Genomic DNA, 25,510 nt, shown 5'->3' with positions numbered 1-25,510 from the left:
GAAAGTGGAAGGAGAAAACAGTGCTACAAAACCACCACATGAAGAAAATGTTGAGGTACCTATAGTGGCTCCTGATCCATTTAGACGAAATGTGTATGTACCAGGACCTGTAAAACAAGGCACTTGAGCCGCCCCATGAGGTTTTAAACAAATGGAAGAAATAAGGGTAAAACAAGAACCAACTTATGAGTTCGATGACGTAAATCCGCCAAACCCAACCAACTGTGAGACCGATGGAGGAGGTCATTATTAAAGAAGAATTCATTTAATAATGCGCAAAAATGAATGCCCCCATCCAAGACCAGTACTGATATCTATTTAGGGAAAACATGCAATAAAAAATGGAAATTACAAAGTTGAGATAAGTTTTACATTTGTGTAGATAGGCGAAAAGGAAAAGGAGGAACATTGGTCAAGCGTCCGTGACTCCCGGAGTAGAAGCAACTTCGGTAGCATTATAAACTAAAGATAGGTCGACAACCTTGGAAACCATATAGACTAAGTCATTTCTGATTTTTTTTAGTCTCGAAAGTTTTTGCTGCCACAGAGATTCAGAAATGGAAAACCAATGCATCTTGTCTTCAGCGAGGATCTATCTCTTTCAAGGATCACTTGGAAGAAGTGAAGGGAATTCAGGAACAAGAAACAAGAGTGGTCACTGATCATGTCACCTAGAGAGAGAAAGCTAAGCAGAAACAAGAAAAACAACAAAAAAGGATTGAAGAATTACAAGGGAAAGTGCGGTTACTGAAGGTTGACAAGGATGAAATGTTCCCCCTAATGCAGTAAGTAATCGCATGTCAACCTCTTGCAAATAGCTATGCTTTGTTTCATCATGAGAAATATATGTTTATGCATCTAGAAATTAACCATCAGGAAATTAGCCATGACATAGAAGATGCTATGTAGTTCCTGAGGTTCCTGAGAGCTCATAATCTACTGAACCAACACTTGATGTACGAACTCTACATGGACAATTACATCCTGGAGAATGACCAATCATTTTATCCAGTTATATATGTGGGAGACATTCAACTAAGATAATTTACTTCCTTCATGATTAATCAGGTTAGATGGAAAAAATACTTCAACACGTTCGAAGAGAATTAAGCAAATATGCCACTTGTGATTAGAATGGAACCTTGTTAGTCAGTGGATATTTATAACATAAATTACACATTTTTGCAGCTGGAAGGACAAAAGGATGAGATGTTGATAACACATAAATTGTGTATGTACATGTGTACAAGGATGATTCTTACATGTTAGGAGGAAGCTCATGACACCTTGTGGAGCTCTGGAAAGGTATGTTTTTGACAAGCAATTTAGTGGCTTTTTGGTGGCAATTGTAACCCTTTCTGCATAACGAACTTAAAGAGATAAAGCATTTTTAGTAGAATATGTGAGAACTAGTATGAAAAACTTAATCACTAATAATTGCTACTTTTCTATGCAGAAAAGGGTGGAAATAAAGAATTACTGTTTAAGAGGAAAAGACAAAGGAAGAGTAACTGTTGTCCCTTTGGAAGGGAACTGGATGCGAACGAGATCAAGCGGATCGAAGCAGAACGACCTGGGAAAGAAAGAAGAGTTATCGAATCAGCGGAGCAGGGGAAGGAAAATCAGGGATTAACGGCTTGGCGAATCCCTCAGGATCTTTGATCCTGAGGGATCGCTGTCTTGCTTATTTTTACTACCTAGATACCTCCGTCATTTCTCTTATAAAGAGGGGCAGCAGTGTTAAGCTTGAGAGACCTTTTTCATATATGTAAATTACAGTTTCAGTTGAACTTTGATCATCGAGTCTCGTTAAGACTTGTTTTGCTGTACTTTTGTTAATGCATTAATACCAAAGACTTGGTGCTTTATTTCATCTCTGCGTCTGGAGTAATCTAAGGCGGTGTATCCTTGGAATCTAAGGGCCCGGCTCCGAAGGAAACTTGCTTTTGTATCATTATAATTTGGTTTCTGTGTGGATTGTTTATATAGTGTGGTAATCTGATGTATTTATCATATGCTGTTCCATGCTCTGTTACAACTAATTCATCAATGGTTTCATTCGGGAAATTGTGTAACTGATTCTATATTAACGCATCTTTTCAGAGTTGATTACATGTTCACTGGTTAAGCCAACTGTTCCTGTTACAGAGCTTTCATACTGGATATTGCTGTGTTGGATTCATCTGAACTCTTATTTATGGAAATCCAGAAGTAATATTATTCTATATAGTCATCTTCTCTTGGATCGTCAGATTGCCATAAGTGTGTTGTGTGTATATGATAAATGCTGTTCCATAATTCATTTGTGAATATCGCCTCATAAAGTAAAGATCATTGGAGTTGCTTTTGAAGATTGTTATTTGATTGCGGAATGGGAGTTTAGTTCAATAGAGCCAGTTCAGTTCTAACTCGCGAGTTCTAGTTTATTGAGTTGCTGTTCCATTTATTGCCGTTCCATTTACTGCTGTTCCATTTCAGGTTTGCTGTTCCATTTTCCGTTTGCTGTTCCATTTTACTTTCTGCTGTTCCATTTCCTTGCATTTACTGTTTTGGTGTGAGAGAAGGCCTAAAGCTGTAGTGAGTCAGCAAGTCGCTGCTTAGCTCCCAGATCTTTGGTCCATACTCTATTTTCCTTCCATCAGTTTCTAGAGGGATGGGTTATCGCTTCCGCACCCTCGACTGATAAATTGCCTGGTGTGATTCCTTTTGAACGCAAATTAGTTTAGCATCCTTCTTGTATTTTCTAGACACTGTACTACGAACATTACTCTGACGAATAGCCTCGGATTGAGCTACTCTTTGCAATAACAAAGCGTTCCCGGATTGACTTATTAATGTAGCATAACCAGAGGTGAAAAAGACCCTTGTTACAGCTCTACATTTTGGTGCCGTTGCTGGGGAAAGAGTACAGCCATTTGTCTTTTACAGAGTAGTGTACGAGTCTGCTAGGGGAGAGTTGGATTTTAAAAACAGAAGGTAAGAACCTGCGTACGGAGCATGTAAAATCCCTGCTCCACCGTCCGCTTTCCTAGCAGAATTGTGGGTTGAGTAGAATTTGGTAATTTATAGAATGCATGACTAAGCAGAAAAAGCCAGAGAAAATTATCAAACCTCCATTCAAACCCGAAAAAGCCAAAGGGCCAGTAACCCTTGGCCGAACGACCTTCATAGATGAAATTTATAAGAAAACTGAATCTCAGCCATCAGTAGGTCTCAGAAGAACCAATTCCAAGCAGCCTACTAGTTCCCTTCAGGCCACAGGATCACCATCTGTAGCCTTCGCTGAGGTGCATAGTCAGACTGATGAACAGGACTTTCAAGAAATTGAAAATTCTATTCCAGAACGACTGCAGGAAGGGAATCTAAGCAATCTTTGTGAAGGAGAAGGGGAGACAGGAGAAGTTGAAGAGCCAAGATCTCCTAGGGTAATCCATCCATTAGAAAGCCCAGATAAAGGAAGCACTGTAAAAATCATTGAAGGGATTCAATCTCCTCAAGTAACAGGTGCTCTCATTATTCCAGACAAAGGAAGTGCAATTAAGATAACCAAAACCGCACCTTCTCAGCCTAAGAATACCCTTTTAGAAATCCCGGAAGGGTATTGGCACATATTCGATCCTATGGTGCAGAATCAACCCAATACTCAAACCTCTACATTACAATATCCTATAGTGGATTCCACAGCAAATTCTCCTATGAAAGCAATTCCCCTTCAACACATTTCGACATTTCATGGATGTAGAGTTGTAACAAGGGTCTTTTTCACCATTAGTTATCTCACATTACAAGTCAATCCGGGAGCGTTTTGTTATTGTAAAGGGTATCTCAATTTGAGGCTATTTGTCAGAGTAATGCTTAGTAGTATAGGTCTAAGAAATACAAGAGTAAATGGATGCTAAGCTATGGCTAAATTACTTTTGCATAAAGAAATCACACGCGGCAACTTTATCAGTCAAGGGTACGGAAATAGTAACCCATCCCTCTAGAAACTGATGAAGGAAAAGGAATTAGAGTATGGATCATGGATCTGGGAGCATAATAGCGTCTGCTGTGTCTCACGACAGCCTTGATCCTCCTCCCACACCAAACCAATGAATGCAAGTAAAAAGGAACAGCAAGAAAGCAGAATGGAACGACAATTCAGAAATGGAATAGCAGTAAAAGGAACGGCAGTAAAGAAACTAAATCTCGCGAGTTCAACACTCCCAATTCTTGGCATCAACTTACATACAAAGAAAGAGCAATATTTTGTACAAGTAGACAGCTTAATCAAATGGAACAGCAAACCACCATAAACAGGAAACGTCAATCATATGTACACATAACCTGAAATGATCACCAGTAGTCCACACACAACGTTAGTTCCATCTTCTTATGATCGTCACTCCAACCATATGTAGCTAAAACATTCCACTTATAAATTCTGTAACAGAAGTGAACAACTCAGAACAATGTTATGTGATCAATTCTGGAAATATGATGTAAACTTGTTACAAAGATTTACAAAAGGAAAACTACTGATGAACGAGTATGGAATAGCATGTAAGTATATCAGATTATTAAGAACAATAAACAAACCACACAAAGCCAAAATATAATGATACAATCAGCCAGTGTCCGTTGGAGCCGGGCCCTTAGCTTCCAATGGCACACCGCCGTAACTTACTTCAGATGCAGGGAGAAAGTAACACCAAATATATTATATTAACGGATCGATGATAATACAGCAAAACTAAGTCTCAGAGAGACTCGATAGTCTGAGTTTAACCAACTGTGAAGTCTGTAAATAGAAAGTAAAGATACAAGATAATCAAAAGTCCCTGAAGTCTTCAATGCTGCCCCTTTTTATACAAGTAATGGTGGAGTTAACTAAACAACAAAATAATTGAAAGTAACGATCCCTCAGGATCAAAGATCCTGAGGGATCTGTTAAACTGTTAACTCCTCTCTTTTCTCTGCCTAGCCTTCCGAACTGACAGTCCTTCATCTCGTCCCAGATTGATCTGCCTTGATTCACTCACCCTGGTCTAGATTTTATTTGGTTTTGGAGGGACAGCTGTTATCTCCTCATGGAACTCTCGTTTTGCACCGCGCCTTCCTACTTTTGTCTTTTCCTGCATAGAGAAGATAACTATTAGTGATTGGGTCATTCGTGCTCATTCTCATTACATTCTCCTTATTTTATAACAAAGAAAAGGTTACAACTATTGCTTGAAACACCACTAAGTTATTCGTTAAAACATACCTTTCCAATGCTCTACACACCCCCCGGCTTACTCTGTTTCATGGCCTCATGAAAACGTTATAATTAACATGGAGAGCAGTAAGAGAATAGGCGGGAGAGGGCACCTCGTGAGGAGGTCTGCAACCATGGTGAGCAACCAGATTATCAAAGAATTGATTCAATTGATCTGCAGGCATATTATACAATGCCTGGTACCCAGGTGCAGGGTGCCAAATAATTGGGCTACGGAACCGGTATCCTAACCAAGACGGCCCAGCTTGCAGAATGCGCTGGCCATAAAGGCTCAACCGTTCAGCAGCCAGCTCAAAATTATCGTATTTGAATGGCTCCCTGAGCTGGATGCTTGGGGTAGAAATCCGATAGCGGAATTTGGCAGCATCCAGGGCAGAATCCTTAATAGCCAGAAAGTATTCCAAGCTATTTCGGATCAAATCCTCATGCATGGGTCCTAGCAGTTCTATGATGCCCGGGGTTCTCATAAGGCTTTTGTGTGATTTCGATAGGTGAACTGGGCCTCTAGGCTCGGCCCTGACCCATAGATCTAGGCTGTTCTCCTACCTCTGAAAGGCATTGTAAGCCCTGAGCCACTTTAACTGATTGACCCCAAATGAAACAAAGGCTTGTAGCTGTATATCTCCCACGAAAGGGCCAGGGTTTAAATTAGTTTCCTGCTCAAGCACCATATTGTGCAAATAGAATTCACATAGTAACCGTTGGACCTTAACCCCATAATGTTTGCAACAATCAATAAAATCATTAACAGTATTAATCTGAATAGGGGCACCTGCCCTGACAGCTTTTATTTTCAATCTTAAGTATCTTTCAAGGAGAAATAAAGCATAATTCTTTGCAGGGGCCCTGCAAGTCAAAACATCATTATACAGCGAACATACAGTGTCTAATTGTTTAATAACAGCATCTAGTCGACGTGTTACCTTGGCAACCTTTTCCTGTTCCTTCTGCCATCCTTCAAAGGCCTGATTCTCTGATTGACTCATGTTCCGCAGTTGCTGCTGCAGTTCTTCATGTTTTTCCCGAGGGATCATTTGTTCCTTTAACTGCTCAGCTTCCTGCTGCAACTCCTCGTATTTTTCCCGAGGGATCATTTGTTCCCTTAGCTGGGCAGCCTCCTGTCGGGCTTGCTTCATCTCGTGGTGCAAGGCCTTGGTTTTTGGATCCTGTTTCCATGATTTCTCAGAGGCAGGGAGTTTTACCTGGACCTTCACGTTTCGCTGCCTGGAATTCGTATCCCGAATTATCCCTAAAGGTGGTGCCTCAGTTTGGACTGCTTTGTTTTCCCTTTCTTTCTTAACATGAATAAAGGGGTACGATGGCCCCTCTATAAATGGAATGTCGTCTTGCGGCTCGGTTTTGATTGGAACAGCAGTTGGTCCCAATGGGCTATTTGGAACAGCAGTCTGTTCCTTAGCGGCAATAGGAACGGCATTCTGATGTTCCATATCAGATGGAACGACATTTTGTTCCTCAATGCTGGTTGGAACAGTCATAGGTCTATCAGCGGAGTATTGACCTACGAGACGCCTATAAGCCCCTTGCCTTCTCATCTGACAGGACCCTGCTGCATTTGTCCTTCTTTTTCTCCTTATGGTCCTTATTCTCAGACTGGCTTTCAAACTTCGAATTTTCTGCCGAAGCTGGGCTATAATATTCAGTAGCCTCTGCTGTTTCTTTCTCAATTTCTTAATTTCTCTTGCCTCGGCAGTGGGCGCATGAGTGGCCCTTAGTTCTGCTCCTCTTTCATCGAGGGTTTCTTCTGGCATTCTGGGAACGAACTGTTCCCGACAAGCATTTTCATTCTCCACGTCATCAGCAGGTGGGTTTTCTTCTAGCGTCTTGGGAACAGATTGTTCCCGGTTGGTATTTACATTTTCTTTGTCAACAACAGGGAGGTTTTCTCCTCCTGCCATTTCTTCATGCAATTCTTCATGCGTCTCTTCCCCAGAGGGTCCTTCAGGAGGGTCTGCTGGACTGGAAGGTGAAGCATAATCTCCCAGGCTGGCCAAGATGGTGGCCAGCTCTTCTTCCTCCACGGGGACCTGTCGAGGGCTGTCCCCCAATTGTTCCATCTCCTCTTCCTGAATTGGCTGCTCAGTGGCTGCCTCTGGATAGTCGGCCTCGGCCTTAGAGTCAGAATGTTCATTTCCTTCCTTGGCTTCTGCTTCGTTCTCAATTTGTTCCACATTTTCCCTCAAGGGTTCCTGTTCTGGCACTGGTGGCTCATCTGTTATTTCGATCGGCTGATCAATGCTTAGCTGGATTTTCTCCAGCCTGCCTTTTATTCTTGCCAACCGAGCTGACTTCCTAGGCCTCTCGGGCTGTTCAGGTGTGCTGGCCACCTGTTCTTCCACCACCACCTTTCTGCGTTTTTCAGTTTGTTCTGGCGTGCCAGAGGAATGCCTACGTTTCGAGGCAGCACGCTCTTCTGTGGCCAGTTCCTTATGTTTTTCTGCATGTCCAGATGCTCTACAGGAACGTTTTCATTTTATTGACTCCGTGCGTTTCTTGGGTTGCTCGGGTGTATCCGAGGGATCCTTGGGTTTTGGTGATTCTTTGGGCTCCTTGGGTGCTTTAGAGGTACTAGCAGGATGCTTAGCCTTTGGGGATGGTGATGCCACTCCTCCTCCAATTGCTTTAATAAGCTCCCCCAGCTACTCTGCTACTGAGTGAGACTGTAGCTCACTATCAGGCGGATCAACCCATGGTGGCTAACCACTGCGTCTTCATGGTGTGCCTTTTTCAGGCTTCGAGAGGCATCATGCAGTAATGAATTTAACAATGCAGGGAGATTCACAAAACATTTTCCTTTTAACACAGCCAGGAGCTTAAGGTGACGCGGTCTTACCACATCTTTTCGCCCCTCGCAGGTGATGTAGCTCTGCACCACCTTTTCCAATTCGCTCCAGGGTTCTCCTAGCGTTGCCGGCAGCACTCCTTTTCCCTTCACTGTTAGATTCTGTCCTTCGTCTTGGAAAATTTCTATGATCTTTTGCAACCTCTCTTTCTTTATCGTCCATATTGGTCCTGAGGCTGGTAATCCTGTTACTTCCGCGATTATTTCCTTCGTGACCATTATCTGCTTCCCACCCACTACGGAGTGTTCTTCCTGCAAATTCTGCAGGAATTCCATGGCCACAGTTTCATTTGATTCACGCAGGCGGCTAAAATAAGTTAGCCACCCCGCCCTTTCTAGGATCTCCCGAGCAGCTTCGGAGACTACTAGCTCACTAGGCTCACTTCTGATAGCCTTGCCTCCCATGGTTCTGTTTCGGGATCCTAGATGGAACAACAATTACCTCTCGCAAAGAACGTAATCGTAGCAAGAAAAAAAACACAGAGCATGCAAGAAAATTGATTGTAAATAACAACTTTTTGCAAAAATAGCATTGTCATGCCGTTAACCCATACCGTACCTTCGTACCATATCATTTCCGAATGATGTGCTAACACGTGGCCGGCGGAGTAATGAGGTCACCTCCCCCCTCGCAATATGATAGGCTGTCCCAGCCGTCAAATGGAGGAGGAGCCGTCGTCCTGTCACCAAGTCATAAAGGAACAACATATAGAGTTTTGCCATGTTTCAGATTAGACAAAGAAATACCGAGATTGAGGCAAAAGGTAGATCGCGTTTTGCATAAGCCTGCGTGATGTGATGCAAAACAGGAGGATAGGACGTCTGGCACTCATATAAGGTCTGAGGTAGTCATAGTCAATACCTTTGCCATGATTGGTGGTGATAGATATTCATGCGACGTATCCATCAAAGTGTAAGATATAATTATTACGAGGATAGAAAGAAGTATTTGATATGATCCAAATTGGTGTATATATTACGATTCTGATACCATTAAGAGAGCTCTGCTGCCGACAGGTGTTCATAACCTTGGCAGAGTTGTTTATTTCACTCTGGAACCATGGTCCTTTGTGTATTTTTGAAGAGCAATTCTTGTCAAAATGCAGGCCATCATGCTGGCTTGGTAACCAGATAACCATGATACCATTCACCAGAGAGGCGCGAAACGTGGGCAGGCCGGCTCGTAATGAGACCCCCTATTCCAAGGTTTGTTTATGTAGTGAACCCGTTGGACCATATCCCTGGTGTGGTGGCCATGATGGGAATGCCACTTCGCTTCCAATCTTATGATCATAGTAGGCTGGTTCTTTAATGAAACCCCCTATCCTGCATTTGACAAATAATTTCTTTTTATTTTGCTTTTGCCCTTTTTTTTTATTTTTTTTTGAAACAGACTTTGCTCTTGTGTAATTACACATAAGGGTGGTTCAACCCTCCTTAAGAGTGGGAATGGTGGAAGAAGTCTTGTCATCCCAATAGGAAGATATAAATCTTCTGTTCTTATTTGCAAGTAATAATAGAGAAAATTGTAGGAACTCAACATGATGAAATTTTCCAACAAGGCAGAGGAGGTGAGATCATGACAGCAAAAATGATGAGTGTGTGGATCCTTCCTTTGTTGTTGCATCAATACTAGGGCTGTTAAAGATAACGATTTATGATATGCTGATCTCGATATATCCTGACTTTTATATTCATTGCATAAATGTATAGCTGCTACTTATGGCCTTGGAAAGAGGATGGACAACACATCCTTTATATGAAAGGGACAAGAGCATACTACTCCTTTTTGAAAGGGAGGGTGAGGAGGAGTTCATCTGATGCATTGCCTTAAAAAAAAAGCAGCAAAAGCACACAAATGCTGTTTCCTTTGAAAAAGGAACAGCCAAAAATACTCAAGTGCTGTTCCTTTTGAAAAGGAACAGCAAAAACACACAAGTGTTGTTCCTTTTGAAAAGGAACAGCAAAAACCCAAAAGTGCTGTTCCTTTTGAAAAGGAACAACAAAACACACAAGTGCTGTTTCTTTTGAAAAGGAACAGCAAAAACACACAAGTGCTGTTCCTTTTGAAAAGGAACAGCAAAACACACAAGTGTTGTTATTTTTGAAAAGGAACAGCAAAACACACAAGTGTTGTTCCTTTTGAAAAGGACCAGCAAAAACACTCAAGTGCTGTTCCTTTTGAAAATGAACAACAAAAACACACAAGTGTTGTTCCTTTTGAAAAGGAACAGCAAAAACACACAAGTGTTGTTCCTTTTGAAAAGGAACAGCAAAAACACTCAAGTGCTGTTCCTTTTGAAAAGGAACAACAAAAACCCAAAAGTGTTGTTCCTTTTGAAAAGGAACAGCAAAAACACACAAGTGTTGTTCCTTTTGAAAATGAACAACAAAAACCCACAAGTGTTGTTCCTTTTGAAAAGGAACAACAAAAACCCACAAGTGCTGTTCCTTTTCAAAAGGAACAGCAAAAACACACAAGTGCTGTTCCTTTTTAAAAGGAACAGCAAAAACACACAAGTGTTGTTCCTTTTGAAAAGGAACAGCACGCACAAATACTAAAAACATATATACAAAATTTACAATCTTATATACAAGATGTGGTAATAAAAGATGAATTTCTTACTGATCTATAGGTGAGGAAGTTTTTGCTTCCTCGCCCATAATCTCAATGTTAGTATCTTGGCATAGCTGCTGACAAAAAGATTCCCGAGTGAGCGGTTTGCGATACAGACGAACTCAGTGGCCGTTTACCTTAAATGTATATCCAAACCCATCGATTGTGATCAGAGTAAGGGTCCCATTGTCATGGACTTTTTGAATCTCGTATGGTCCCAACCAACGAGTCTGAAGCTTCCCCGGGAAATCCTGAAATCTAGAATCATATAACAGAGCCCAGTCTCCTTCATGAAATATCTTGTTTTTGATAAGCGCATCATGCCATTTGGCTCGCTGCTGTTGAATGAGTGCTGTATTCTGTAATGCAGAGAGCCTTATTTCATCTAATTCATTAATTTGCTGTAATCGATTTTTCTGTGCTTCACTTAAATCCAATCCGACTTCTTGGGCCGTTCACAGCGTTTGGATCTCGAATTCTATAGGAAAAATGGGCTGCTTTCCAAACACTAAGTGATATGGTGAATAGCCGGTGGTGCTTCTCCATGTGGTTCGATAAGCCCACAGTGCCTCGGGTAGTCGGGCGGCCCAATCACGCCGATGTGAGGCAATGGTTTTTCTCAAAATAGACTCTATTACCTTATTGCTGCTCTCCACTTGCCCATTTGCCTAAGGATGGTATGGGGTAATAATTTTATGCTGGACACGATAGTTATTGAGTGTTGCAGCTAATTTATGCCCCACACATTGTGGTCCTCCGTCTGTAATTACTTCCCTCGGAAGACCATAACGTACAAACAAATGGAACAAGAATTGTATTACCGAATCTTTTGTAGCTCTAGGCAATGCCTCCGCTTCAACCCATTTGGTAACATATTCAGTTGCCACCAAAATGTAGGTTCTTTGGTTTGATGGCGGGCTGATGGGTCCGACGAAGTCCAGAGCCCAGCGTTCGAAAGGTTCGATCACTAATTGAGCCCGCAAAGGCATTTTGTCGGCTGGACCAGGTCGTCCTGCACGCTGACAGCTATCACAGGCCTGGACAAATTTTTTCGCATCCTTGAAAATTGTAGGCCAGTAATATCCCGTTTGTAATACTTTATGTGCTGTTCTTCGTTCAGCAAAATTTCCTCCACATGGCCCGTCATGGCAGGCTTTCAAGATATCAAAGATTTCGTCCTCTCGAATACATCTTCTGATTTCCATATCTGCTCCTGTGTGAAACAAATAGCCTCCAACCCACGAAAATCGATTGCTTTTCTGAACAATCTGCTTCCGCTCATTGGGGGTTAAATGTTTTGGAAGCTTACCTACTGCAAGATAGTTAGCAACATCAGCGTACCAAGGAGTCTGAATAGCGACAGCAAATAAGTGTTCATCTGGAAATTGGTCCTCGACTGCTGCTGCTTCAACTGATTTTGGTATTCGTGAGAGGAAATCAGCTACAAGGTTCTCCTTCCCCGGTCGATCTCTGATTGTAATATCAAACTCCTGCAACAGGATCAACCACCTGGTTATTCTTCCATTTGTAACAGGCTTATTTGCTAAATACTTAATAGCAGAATGGTCTGTATACAAAATAATGGGATAGCCTGTAATATAGTGTCTAAATTTATTAACAGCGTGTATCACAGCTAAAAATTCTTTTTCGGTGACAGTGTAATTTAATTCAGCCGGAGCCAAATTTTTGCTGATGTAATAGATGGCGTATGGTCTTTTATCCTCTTCTTGGCCCAGAACTGCACCGATTGTTGTGTCTGAGGCGTCAATTGAAATTTGGAATGGTAAATTCCAATTAGGTCCTCGGAGAACTGGAGCTGTAGATACCAGCTTCTTTAATTCTTTGAAGGCTCGATCACATTTCTCTGTCGATAAGAGGTCAACATTTCCAGTTAATGCATGTAAAGGTGCGGCAATATGTGAATAATGTTGTATGAATCGTCTATAATACCCAGAAAAACCAAGAAAATTGTGTACCTCTATTTGATTAGTGGGGGTCGGAATAAGCAAAAGTATTTGAATTTTAGCCGGGTCTACCTGAATACCAGCTGCTGAAATATAGTGTCCCAGAATGAGTCCTTCGGTCATCATCATGTAACACTTTTTGTGACTCAAGCAAAGTCTGGTAGCGATGCAGCGCTGTAGGACTTTTTCGAGAGTATCTAGAGCTGGATCAAAGTCATCTCCATATGGTGTGAAGTCATCCATGTAGACTTCCAATCCATCATTAATTAAATCTGCAAAGATGCTAAGAACAACCCTTTGGAATGTGGCTGGAGCATTACATAAACCAAAAGGTAAGACTCGATAAGCGAACGTTCCCCAGGGACAAGTAAAGGTAGTCTTATCCTGGTCTTCAGGGGCAATCTGAATCTGATTGTATCCGCTGAAGCCATCCAAGAAAGAAGAGAATTTCTTGCCTGCTAAGGTGTCCAGTACCTGATTTATGAATGGAAGAGGGAAGTGATCTTTTTGTGTGGCTTTGTTTAATTCTCTATAATCCACACAGATCCTCCATTTCCCGTTCTTTTTAGGTACTACCACAAGTGGAGAGACCCATTTGCTGTAAAAAATAGGATAAATAAAATCAACATCTAAAAGTTTTTGAAGCTCAGCTTTTACAACATCTTTTAAATGGGGGTTGAGTCTTCTTTGCGGTTGACGAACAGGTCTTGCATCTTTTTCGATATAAATATGATGTGTGCATAGCTGGGGATCAATCCCTTTCATATCGGGATAGTCCCATGCAAATGCCTCGTGATACTTTCGTAACAGTTGGATGAGTTTTGTCTCTTGATCTGGTGTCAGATTAGCGTTAATATTTAAAGTTTTCCCCGGTTCAATTTGCACTACTTTGCTATTAGCGACAGAAGTCACAGGTATAATTTGGTCATGTTCATCTTTCAGAGGATCCTCCTCTAATTCGTTATCAAATACCGCTTTTATCATAAAACATTGTGTATATGATGTGGATTCTGTTTGATTAATGAATTTATTGATGGCATTGTCTTCCGTTTGATCTTTGAAATCTAGCGCTTCCTGGACTGTTAATGGGGGTCTAATATTGTCAGTGATATATGAGGCAGGGCGCAGGTTGGTTCTCATCATCGTGATGCTTGGCTGCGCTGGAGGGTACAAGATTAAATTTTTGATATCTGGCCCTCTGGTTATGGTCATGTTTCCCTGCCGGCAACCAATGTAGGCGTCAGCAGTTGCGAGCCACGGTCTACCTAGAATTAGCGGATGTCCATCTAGTCGGGTTTTCAGATTAATTATCAGGAAATCGGTCGGGTATTCCCAGGAATCCACTGAAACCATGACATCATACAAGGTGCCTTCTGGTCTAATTACTGATCGGTCAGCTAGTTCTAACAAAGTGGAAGTAGGTTCTACCGATGTAATTCCGAGCTTCTGGCAAGTCGATGTTGTCAGGATGTTAATTGCAGCCCCTAGATCAACTAAGACGTTGGTCAAGGTTTGCCCATAGATTTGAACAGTGACAATTGGGTTTCCAGGGTCCTCGTATTTAACTGGTGTTTCTTTTCCTGATAGGAGGTCGGATAAGGTGCCGACTACCTGGACTCTTGGGTTAGAGGTTACATTTCTTTTTTATTTTCTGCTACACAGGTCTTTTATGGTTTTTGCATATATGGGGATATCCTGTATAGCTTGAAGGAATGGAATTCTTATATACAAGTTTTGTAGTTCTCCCAGAATATCAAAATCTGGATATTGTGTTGGTCGTGGAATGGCCAATCGTTCTGGGAAAGGTGGAGGAGATGTAATTACTTGTTGATGAGCCTGGTCTTTATTTACATCTTCCTGTTGTGACGGCTGTTCTATAGGTAACTGATCTTCAATGTGAGTTGTTCTATGTCCCTCAGTTTCTATTATTCGCCCAGATCTTAACTAAAGGTCATTGCACTCCCGCAGATCAGATTCAATCTCTGAGGATTCTATAATTTGAAGAGATTGAACTGGTCTATTATTTGGATTGGGGTTGGGTTGGGCTGGGAGCTGCGGTCTCAGATTAGGCTGGGGATTTTGTTGTAAGGCTGGCAGAGTTGGTTGAGGGAATGGAATTGATCCTGCTGGCTGATATGTCGATTTTGGCCAGCTTGTCTGCCAGGGTGAACCTTGCGAAGTAGAAGGGGTCCACTGCGGAGGATATGAATTATTCTGCCAATATGGTGGGGGATAAGGGAAGTTTGGCCAACCAAATTGGGTCATCCAAGGATTCGGAGTAGGAAACATTTGAGGTGACCAATTCGAAAACGGGGGCTGAGACTGGTTTTGCCACATATTATGTTGCTGAGCATTGAACTGCGGGGGTTGAAAAGAAGAGGAGGGGTCTGAAAACATACCAGATTGCCTAGGCTGCCATTGACGACGCTGGTTAATAAAATATGCTGATTCTGGCTCCTCTTCTGCTTCTTTGTATACTGCCTTCAAACCAGGAAGTGAGGGGCAGCTTTCAGTCAGGTGGTCCTTGGTACAGATAGCACATATTTGGACTGTATCCAGCGGGCATTCCTTGTGGCTATGTTTCTTCTTGCATCGAGGGCAGAAAACCGCTAGATTCTGTTCTGCCTCTGCTTGCTTCTGTTTAGCCTGCACAATATCAAGCTATGTAGTTAATGTCCCCAGGATATCAGTTTTAAAATTTTCTAGCAAATTTCCAAGTTCCACACGTGTTACTCCCTCTGTTGATGTTCTGTTATCTCTGGTAAAGCGATCATATTCTGCTGGTTTTATCCTCGTGCTGCCTCTTGAGCTCCTGATACACAGATCAATGATATCAGCAAAATTTTCTTGATAAATGTCTCCTTTCCCCATAATATTCAACGTTTCAATCCATTGTTCTTTCATACCTCTAATTAATGCGGTTTTCAACACGTTATCAGGCAGAGGTAACGATGCATAGGGAGATCTTTGCAAGTTATATTGGAAACGTTCCACATATTCTTCTAGAGTTTCGTTTGGTCTGGCTGACATTTGAAAATTTTCATCTTTTAGTTCTCTTGACCTACAGTAATCCTGATATTTCTTTAAAAAGGCTTCTTTCATTTGATCCCAATTGTTAATAACCCCACCACCTAAGCCCATAAACCATCTTAAAGCAGCCCCTTTTAATGTGGAGGGGAACAATTTTAATTTCTGGGGATCGGTGGTGTAATCGTATCCTCTGCATAATACATCAAATTCGAACAAGAATGCATCCGGATCTTCTGATGTAAGGCCATGAAATGTGGGGATATGCTGGAGAGGGATAGCTTTCATGGGCGCATTTGCTGCAGAATCTACTATAGGATATTGTAATGTGGAGGTCTGGGTGTTTGGCTGATTCTACGCCATGGGATCGAATATATGCCAGTAATCTTCAGGAATTTCCAAGAGAGTGTTCCTTGGTTGAGAAGGGGTAGTCTTAACAGGGATTGTTTTGACCACACTCCCTTTATCAGGGATAATGATGGTCCCAACTGTCTGAGGTGAATGAATTCCTTCAACGAGGATTTTTGCAGCGCTTCCTTTATCCGGGCTATTTAAAGGCTGGTTTGGTTCAATAGGAGATCTAGGTTCCCCGATTTCCCCTGTTTCTCCTCCTCCTTCGCAAAGGTTACTAAGATTCCCTTCGTGCAATAGTCCAGGAGTCAAATTTTCAATTTCTTGAAAGTCCTGCTCCTCCGTTTAACTATGCACTTCAGCAAAGGCTTCAGATGGTGATCCCGAGGCCTGAAGGGAACTAGTAGGCTGTTTAGAATTGATTTTCCTATAACCTACTGATGGCTGAGATTCGGCTTTCTTATAGATTTCGTCTATGAAGTTCGTTCGTCCAAGGGTCACCGGCCCCTTGGCTTTGGATGGAGGCTTTTGATCTTTCTCTGGCTTTTTCTTCTTAGTCATGCACTCCAATTAAACTGCTAAATCCTATTTAACCAATCAATTCTGCTAGGAAAGCGGACGGTGGAGCAGGGCTTTTACATGCTCCGTACGCAGGTTCTTACCTTCCGTTTTTAAAATCCAACTCTCCCCTAGCAGATTCGTACACTACCCTGTTTAAAAGACAAATGGCTATACCCTTTCCCTGGCAACGACGCCAAAATGTAGAGCTGTAACAAGGGTCTTTTTCACCTCTAGTTATCTCACATTACAAGTCAATCCGGGAGCGTTTTGTTATTGTAAAGGGTATCTCAATTTGAGGCTATTTGTCAGAGTAATGCTTAGTAGTATAGGTCTAAGAAATACAAGAGTAAACAGATGCTAAGTTATGGCTAAATTACTTTTGCATAAAGAAATCACACGCGGCAACTTTATCAGTCAAGGGTACGGAAATAGTAACCCATCCCTCTAGAAACTGATGAAGGAAAAGGAATTAGAGTATGGATCATGGATCTGGGAGCATAATAGCGTCTGCTGTGTCTCATAACAGCCTTGATCCTCCTCCCCCACCAAACCAATGAATGCAAGTAAAAAGGAACAGCAAGAAAGCAGAATGGAACGGCAATTCAGAAATGGAACAACAGTAAAAGGAACGGCAGTAAAGAAACTAAATCTCGTGAGTTCAACACTCCCAATTCTTGGCATCAACTTACATACAAAGAAAGAGCAATCTTTTGTACAAGTAGAAAGCTTAATCAAATGGAACAGCAAACCACCATAAACAGGAAACGTCAATCATATGTACACATAACCTGAAATGATCACCAGTAGTCCACACACAACGTTAATTCCATCTTCTTATGATCGTCACTCCAACCATATGTAGCTAAAACATTCCACTTATAAATTCTGTAACAGAAGTGAACAACTCAGAACAATGTTATGTGATCAATTCTGGAAATATGATGTAAACTTGTTACAAAGATTTACAAAAGGAAAACTACTGATGAACGAGTATGGAACATCACGTAAGTATATCAGATTATTAAGAACAATAAACAAACCACACAAAGCCAAACTGTAATGATACAATCAGCCAGTGTCCGTTGGAGCCGGGCCCCTAGCTTCCAATGGCACACCGCCGTAACTTACTTCAGATGCAGGGAGAAAGTAACACCAAATATATTATATTAACGCATCGATGATAGTACAGCAAAACTAAGTCTCAAAGAGACTCGATAGTCTGAGTTTAACCAACTGTGAAGTCTGTAAACAGAAAGTAAAGATACAAGATAATCAAAAGTCCCTGAAGTCTTCAATGCTGCCCTTTTTATACAAGTAATGGCGGAGTTAACTAAACAACAAAATAATTGAAAGTAATGATCCCTCAGGATCAAAGATCATGAGGGATCTGTTAAACTGTTAACTCCTCTCTTTTCTCTGCCTAGCCTTCCGAACTGACAGTCCTTCATCTTGTCCCGGATTGATCTACCTTGATTCACTCGCCCTGGTCTGGATTTTATTTGGTTTTGGAGGGACAACCGTTATCTCCTCATGGAACTCTCGTTTTGCGCCGCGCCTTCCTACTTTTGTCTTTTCCTGCATATAGAAGATAACTATTAGTGATTGGGTCATTCGTGCTCATTCTCATTACATTCTCCTTATTTTATAACAAAGAAAAGGTTACAACTATTGCTTGAAACACCACTAAGTGATTCGTTAAAACATACCTTTCCAATGCTCTACAATGGACTTACATCAGAAGATCCGGATGCATTCTTATTTGAATTTGATGTATTATGTAGGGGATATGATTACACCACTGACCCCCAAAAGCTAAAGTTGTTCCCCTCCACTTTGAAAGGAGCAGCCTTAAGATGGTTTATGGGTTTAGGTGGTGGGGTTATAAACAATTGGGAGCAGATGAAGGAATCTTTTCTAAAGAAATATCAAGACTACTGTAGGTCTAGAGAATTGGAAGATGAAATCTTCCAAATGATAGCTAGACCAAATGAAACATTAGAAGAATATGTAGAACGTTTTCAGTATAATTTACAAAGATCGCCTTCTGCATCATTACCATTGCCTGATAATGTGTTAAAAACTGCATTAATCAGAGGCATGAAAGAGCAGTGGATCGAAACACTAAATATCATGGGAAAAGGGGATATCTATCAAGAAAATTTTGCTGACATCATCGATCTATGCATTAGAAGTTTGAGAGGCAGCACAAGGATAAAACCAGCAGAATATGATCGGTTTGTCAGAAATAACAAAACACCAACAGAAGGAGTAACATGTGTAGAACTTGGCAATTTATTAGAAAATTTTAAAACTGATATTCTGGGGACATTAACTACACAACTTGATATTGTGCAGGCTAAACAGAAGCAGATTGAGGCAGAACAGAATTTGGCGATCTTCTGCCGCCGATGTACAAGAAAACATAGCCACAAAGAATGTCCACTGGATGCAGCTCAAGCGTGTGCTATCTGTACAAAGGATCATCTTACTGAAAGTTTCCCCTCACTTCCTGGATTGAAGGCAGTATATAAGGAAGCAGAAGAGGAACCAGAATCAGCATACTATGTTAACCAGAGTCGCCAATGGCAATCAAGGCAGTCAGGTATGTTTTCAGATCCAACCTCTTCTTTTCAGCCTCCACAATATAACGCTCAGTAATATAGCATGTGGCAAAACCAATCCCCATTTCCGAACTGGTCATCACAACCATTTCCTTCTCCAAATCCATGGATGAATCACCCAATCCAATTTGGTTGGCCGAATTCTCCTTACACTCCACCATATTGGCAGAATAGCTCATACCCTCCGCAATGGACCCCCCCTACTTCACAAAGTTCACCCTGGCAGACAAATTGGCCAAGATCGACATATCAGCCGACAGGAACCATTCCACTCCCTCAACCGACTCTGCCAGCTTTGCAACAAAATCCCCAGTCCAATCTAAGGCCGCAACTCCCAGCCCAGCCCAATCCTAATCCTAATAATAGACCGGTCCAAGCCCTTCAAATTATAGAATCAGCAGAAATCGGACCTGAACTAAAGGAGTGCAATGACCTTCAGTTAAGATCTGGGCGTATAATAGAAACAGAGGGAGATAAAACAGTTCACATTGAAGATCAGTTACCAACAAAACATCCCTTACAGCAAGAGGAGGAGCAGACTCATCAAATAAATACACCCTCTCCTCCCTTCCCAGAACGATTAGCCATACCACGACCTGTACAGCATCCAGACTTTGACATTCTGGGGGAGTTACAAAACTTGTACATAAGAATTCCGTTCCTCCAAGCCATTCAAGACATTCCTATTTACGCAAAAACTATAAAAGAATTGTGCATAAAGAAATCAAGGAGGAATCCAACCACTAACCCTAGAGTCCAAGTAGTCGGTACTTTATCTGATTTGTTATCAGGAATACCCATTAAGTATGAAGATCCGGGAAACCCAATAGTAACTGTTCAAATCCATGTACAGACTTTGGCTAATGCTTTAGTTGACTTAGGAGCTGCAATTAATATTTTGACAACTTCTACGTGCCAAAAGCTTGGGACTACATCGGTAGAACCCACTTCTACTTTGTTAGAATTGGCTGACCGATCTGTAGTACCACCAGAAGGAACTCTATATGACGTCATGGTCTCTATAGATTCTTGGGAATACTCGACTAACTTCCTGGTAATTAATCCAAAAACCCGACTGGATGGACACCCGCTAATTTTAGGGAGACCTTGGCTGGCCACTGCCGATGCGTACATTGGTTGTCGGCAGGGGAATATGACAATAACCAGAGGACCAGATATCAAAAATTTAGTCCTATATCCTCCAGCTCAGCCAAGTCTTATGACGATAAAAACTAACCAGCACCCTGTATCATACCTTACTGACAATATCAGATCACCCTTGACCATACAGGAGGCTCTAGACTTTAAAGATCAAACAGAAGATGATGCCATCAATAACTTTGTTAGTCAAACTGAATCTAGACCTCATGCACAGTGTTTCATGATAGAAGCTGCATTCGAGAACGAACTGGAAGAAGACCCCTCGAAAGATACACATGACCAAACGATACCTGTGACTTCTGTTGCTAATAGTAAAGTAGTGGAAATTGAACCGGGAAAAACGCTAAACATCAATGCCAATCTTACACCGGACCAAGAAATAAAACTCATCCATCTGTTACGAAAATATCAAGAAGCGTTTGCATGGGACTACCCTGATATGAAAGGGATTGATCCCCAATTGTGCACCCACCATATTTATATAGAAAAAGATGCAAGACCTGTCCGTCAACCGCAAAGAAGACTCAACCCCCATCTAAAAGATGTTGTGAAAGCAGAACTTCAGAAGCTTTTAGATGTTAATTTTATTTATCCTATTTCTGATAGTAAGTGGGTCTCTCCACTTGTGGTTGTACCCAAGAAGAATGGGAAATGGAGGATTTGTGTGGATTATAGAGAGCTAAACAAAGCCACACAAAAAGACCATTTTCCCCTTCCATTTATAGACCAAGTACTGGACACGTTAGCAGGAAAGAAATTCTTTTCTTTCCTAGATGGCTTCAGTGGATACAATCAGATTCAGATTGCCCCGGAAGACTAGGACAAAACTACCTTTACTTGTCCTTGGGGAACGTTTGCCTATAGAGTTCTACCCTTCGGCCTACGTAATGCCCCTGCCACGTTCCAAAGGGCCATTCTTAGCATCTTTGCAGACTTAATAAACGATGGGCTTGAAGTCTACATGGATGACTTTACACCATATGGAGATGATTTTGATCCAGCTCTGGACACTCTAGAAAAAGTCCTACAGCGCTGCATTTCTACCAGGCTCTGCTTACGCCACGAAAAGTGTTACATGATGATGACAGAAGGCCTCATTCTAGGGCACTACGTCTCAGCAGCTGGCATTTAGGTAGATCCGGCTAAAATTCAGATTCTTTTGCTTATTCCCACCCCCACTACTCAGACAGAGGTACGCAGCTTTCTTGGATTTTCTGGGTATTACAGACGATTTATAGAACATTATTCACAGATTGCTGCACCTTTATATGCACTAACCGGTAATGTTGATTTCATGTGGACAGAGAAATGTGACCGCGCTTTCCAGGATTTAAAGAAGCTTGTATCAACAGCTCCAGTCCTTCGAGGACCAAACTGGAATTTACCATTCCAAATCTCATCTGATGCCTCAGACACAGCAATCGGTGCAGTCCTTGGACAGGAGGAGGATAAAAAACCTTATGCTATTTATTATATCAGCAAAAATTTAACCCTTGCTGAACTAAATTACACTGTCACCGAAAAAGAATTCCTTGCTGTAATACATGCTGTTAATAAATTTAGATTTTATATCACAGGCTATCCCGTTGTTTTATATACAGATCATTCTGCTATTAAATATTTAGCAAATAAGCCTGTTACAAATGCTAGAGTAACAAGATGGTTGATCTTATTGCAGGAATTTGATATCACGATCAAAGATAGACCCGGCAAGGAAAACCCTGTAGCAGATTTTCTTTCACGGATACCAAAACCAATTGAAGCAGCCGCAGTAGAGGACCAATTTCCGGATGAACACCTGTTTGCTGTCGCTGCACAAACACCCTGGTATGCTGATGTTGCCAATTACCTTGCAGCAGGTAAACTACCAAAGCGCTTAACCCCTAATGAACGTAAGCAGATTGTTCAGAAAAGTACTCGATTTTCGTGGATTGGGGGCTATTTGTTCCACACAGGGGCAGACATGCAAATCAGGAGATGTATTCGAGAGGATGAAATTTTCGACATCTTGAAAGCCTGTCATAACGGACCTTGCGGGGGACACTTTGCAGAAAAAAGAACAGCACATAAAGTACTGCAGACAGGATACTACTGGCCTACAATTTTTAAGGATGCCAAGAAATTCGTTCAAGCCTGTGACAGTTGCCAGCGAGCAGGACGACCTGCTCAAGCCGACGAGATGCCTCTGAGGCCACAATTGGTCATTGAACCATTTGAACGGTGGGCTCTTGACTTCGTTGGACCCATCAACCCATCATCAAATCAGAGAACATATATCTTGGTAGCCACAGAATATGTTACCAAATGGGTTGAAGCCGAAGCGTTACCTAGAGCTACAGAAGATTCGGTAGTTCAGTTCCTATTCCATTTGTTTGTACGATATGGCCTTCCGAGAGAAATAATTATAGATGGAGGACCTCAATTTGCTGGAAAAAAATTGGCTGCAACACTTAACAACTATCACGTCCAGCACAAAATTACTACCCCATATCACCCGCAGGCGAATGGGCAAGTAGAAAGCAGCAATAAGGTAATAGAATCAATTTTAACAAAAACTATTGCTTCACATAGACGTGATTGGGCCGCCCGACTACCTGAAGCACTATGGGCCTATAGAACCACCTGGAGAAGTACAACTGGTTATTCACCCTATCAACTAGTGTTTGGGAAACAACCTATTTTTCCCATAGAATTCGAAATCCAAACCCTACGAACTGCACAGGAAGTTGGCCTAGATTTAAGTGAAGCACAAATCAATCGACTACAGCAGATTAATGAACTGGACGAAATAAGGCTCTCTGCATTACAGAATACAACACTTATTCAACAACAGAGAGCTAAATGGCATGATGCACTTATCAAGAACAAAGTCTTTCACGAAGGGGACTGGGCTCTGTTATATGACTCTCGGTTTTAGGATTTCCCAGGGAAACTGCAGACTCGATGGCTGGGGCCATATGAGATCCAGAAAGTACATGATAATGGGACTATTACTCTCATTACAATCGATGGCTCTCGATATGCATTCAAGGTAAATGGCCATCGAATTCGTCCCTATCATAGGCCACTCACTCGGGAATCCTTATGTGAGCAGCTACATCAAGATACTGACATGAAAATTTTAGGAGAGGAAGTAAAATCTTCCTCACCTACAATTCAGTAAGGAACTCATTTCTTTTGACTTGTAAATAACTTCTTGTATATAGGTTTTTAATATCTCTTTGATTGCTCTTTACAGTTAGTATGTTTTTGCTGTTCCTTTTCTCCAAACGGAATAGCATTTTTGAGTTTCTGTTGTTCCTTTTTCAGAAGAAACAGCAGTGGTTTGTTTTTGCTGTTCCTTTTTCAAAAGGAACAGCAGTCTGTGTTTTTGCTGTTCCTTTTTCAAAAGGAACAACAGTTCGAGTTTTTTCTGTTCCTTTTTCAAAAGAAACAGCATTTTGAGTTTTTGTTGTTCCTTTTTCAAAAGGAACAGCAGTGCGTGTTTTTGCTGTTCCTTTTTCAGAAGGAACAACAGTTCAAGTTTTTGCTGTTCCTTTTTCAAAAGGAATAGCATTTTTGAGTTTTTGCTGTTCCTTTTTCAAAAGGAACAACAGTTTGTGTTTTTGTTGTTCCTTTTTCAAAAAAGGAACAGCATTTTGAGTTTCGCTGTTTTGAGTTTTCGCTGTTCCTTTTCAAAGGAACAGCAGTTGTGAGTTTTTGCTGTTCCTTTTCGAAAAGGGACAGCATTTGTGACTTTTTGCTGTTCCTTTTCAAAAAGGAACAGCAGTTGACCATTTTTAGACAGCACTCATGATCTTAGGAGAACGGCATCCCAACTATTTGCTTGTATGGATTCTTCTCTTTCAAAAAGAACACCATAAGTCATATCTTTATCTCAGTGATGGTTCATATTGACGATGCTTTGTCACCCATCATCTTTCCAGTCTTTAAGAAACAGCTATACACTTATGCAATGAGCATCAATTACAACACGCCGAAGTCAGCATATCATAAAATTGCTATCTTTAGAGAGCCTAGTATTGATAAGAGGACAAGAGGGGGGACATACTTACTTCTTATCCCCGTGGTCATTGACTTATTCCCATTGCCCCGGTTGGTTATCTTTATCATAGTGATTTCCTTAAAAAAAAATTTCTTTGATTATTACATAAGAATAAGAACAAAGGATTTTCCTGTTGGGATGATAAGACTTCTTCTTCCATTCCCACTCTTAAGGAGTGCTGAACCACCCTCATGTGTAAATATATAAGAAAAGTACTAAAAAAAAAAAAAAAAAAAAAGAAAAATGATGACGAATGTGAATTATTGTCAAATGCAGGATAGGGGGTCTCATCAAGAGCCAGCCTACCATGATCATCAGGTTGGAAGCGAAGTGGCATTCCCAGCATGGCCACCATACCAGGGATATGGTCCAAAGGTACATTTACTAAGCAGACCTTGGAACAGGGGGTCTCATCACGAGCTGGCCTGCCCACGTTTCGCGCCTTCCTGGTGAATGGCATTATGGCTACTTGGTTACCAAGCCAGCATAATGGTCTGTATTTTGACAAAATATTTTTATACACATGCAGGATCATGGTTCCATGGGTGAAATAAACAACTTTGCCAAGGTTATAGACACCTGTTGGCAGCAGAGCTCTGTTAATGGTATCGAAGTCATAAATGGTTACACCAGCAGGGATAATCTTAAAACCTCTTTGTTTCTTCTATCTTATGAATAATGCATATTTTATTCCCCGATTAACATATCGCATGAATACTCATTACTACCAATCATGGCAAAGGAACTGACAATGACCCCTCGGGACTTCGTACGAGTGACAGATGTCCCATCCCCCGGCCTCGCATCATATTACAAAAGCTCTTATGTAAAACGCGATCCATCTTTTTGTCTCGATTTCGGTATTTAGTTGTCAATCCAAAACATGGCGTAATTCTATATGCTGCTCTTTATGACTGGTAACACGATGTCTGCTGCTCCTCTATTTGACGGCTGGGGCAGCCTATCACATCGTGGGGGGGAAGGTAATCTCATTAATCCACAGGGTACGTGTCACCACACCATTCGGGGTAGATAGTGTACGAAGG

This window comes from Pinus tabuliformis, chromosome X, assembly GCF_031772625.1.
Source record: "Pinus tabuliformis cultivar Carrire ecotype Pingquan chromosome X, CPIR1, whole genome shotgun sequence".
NCBI classification, from domain to species: domain Eukaryota; kingdom Viridiplantae; phylum Streptophyta; class Pinopsida; order Pinales; family Pinaceae; genus Pinus; species Pinus tabuliformis.
The sequence above is the reverse complement of the archived record's forward strand: the minus strand, read 5'-3'. Positions refer to the sequence as shown.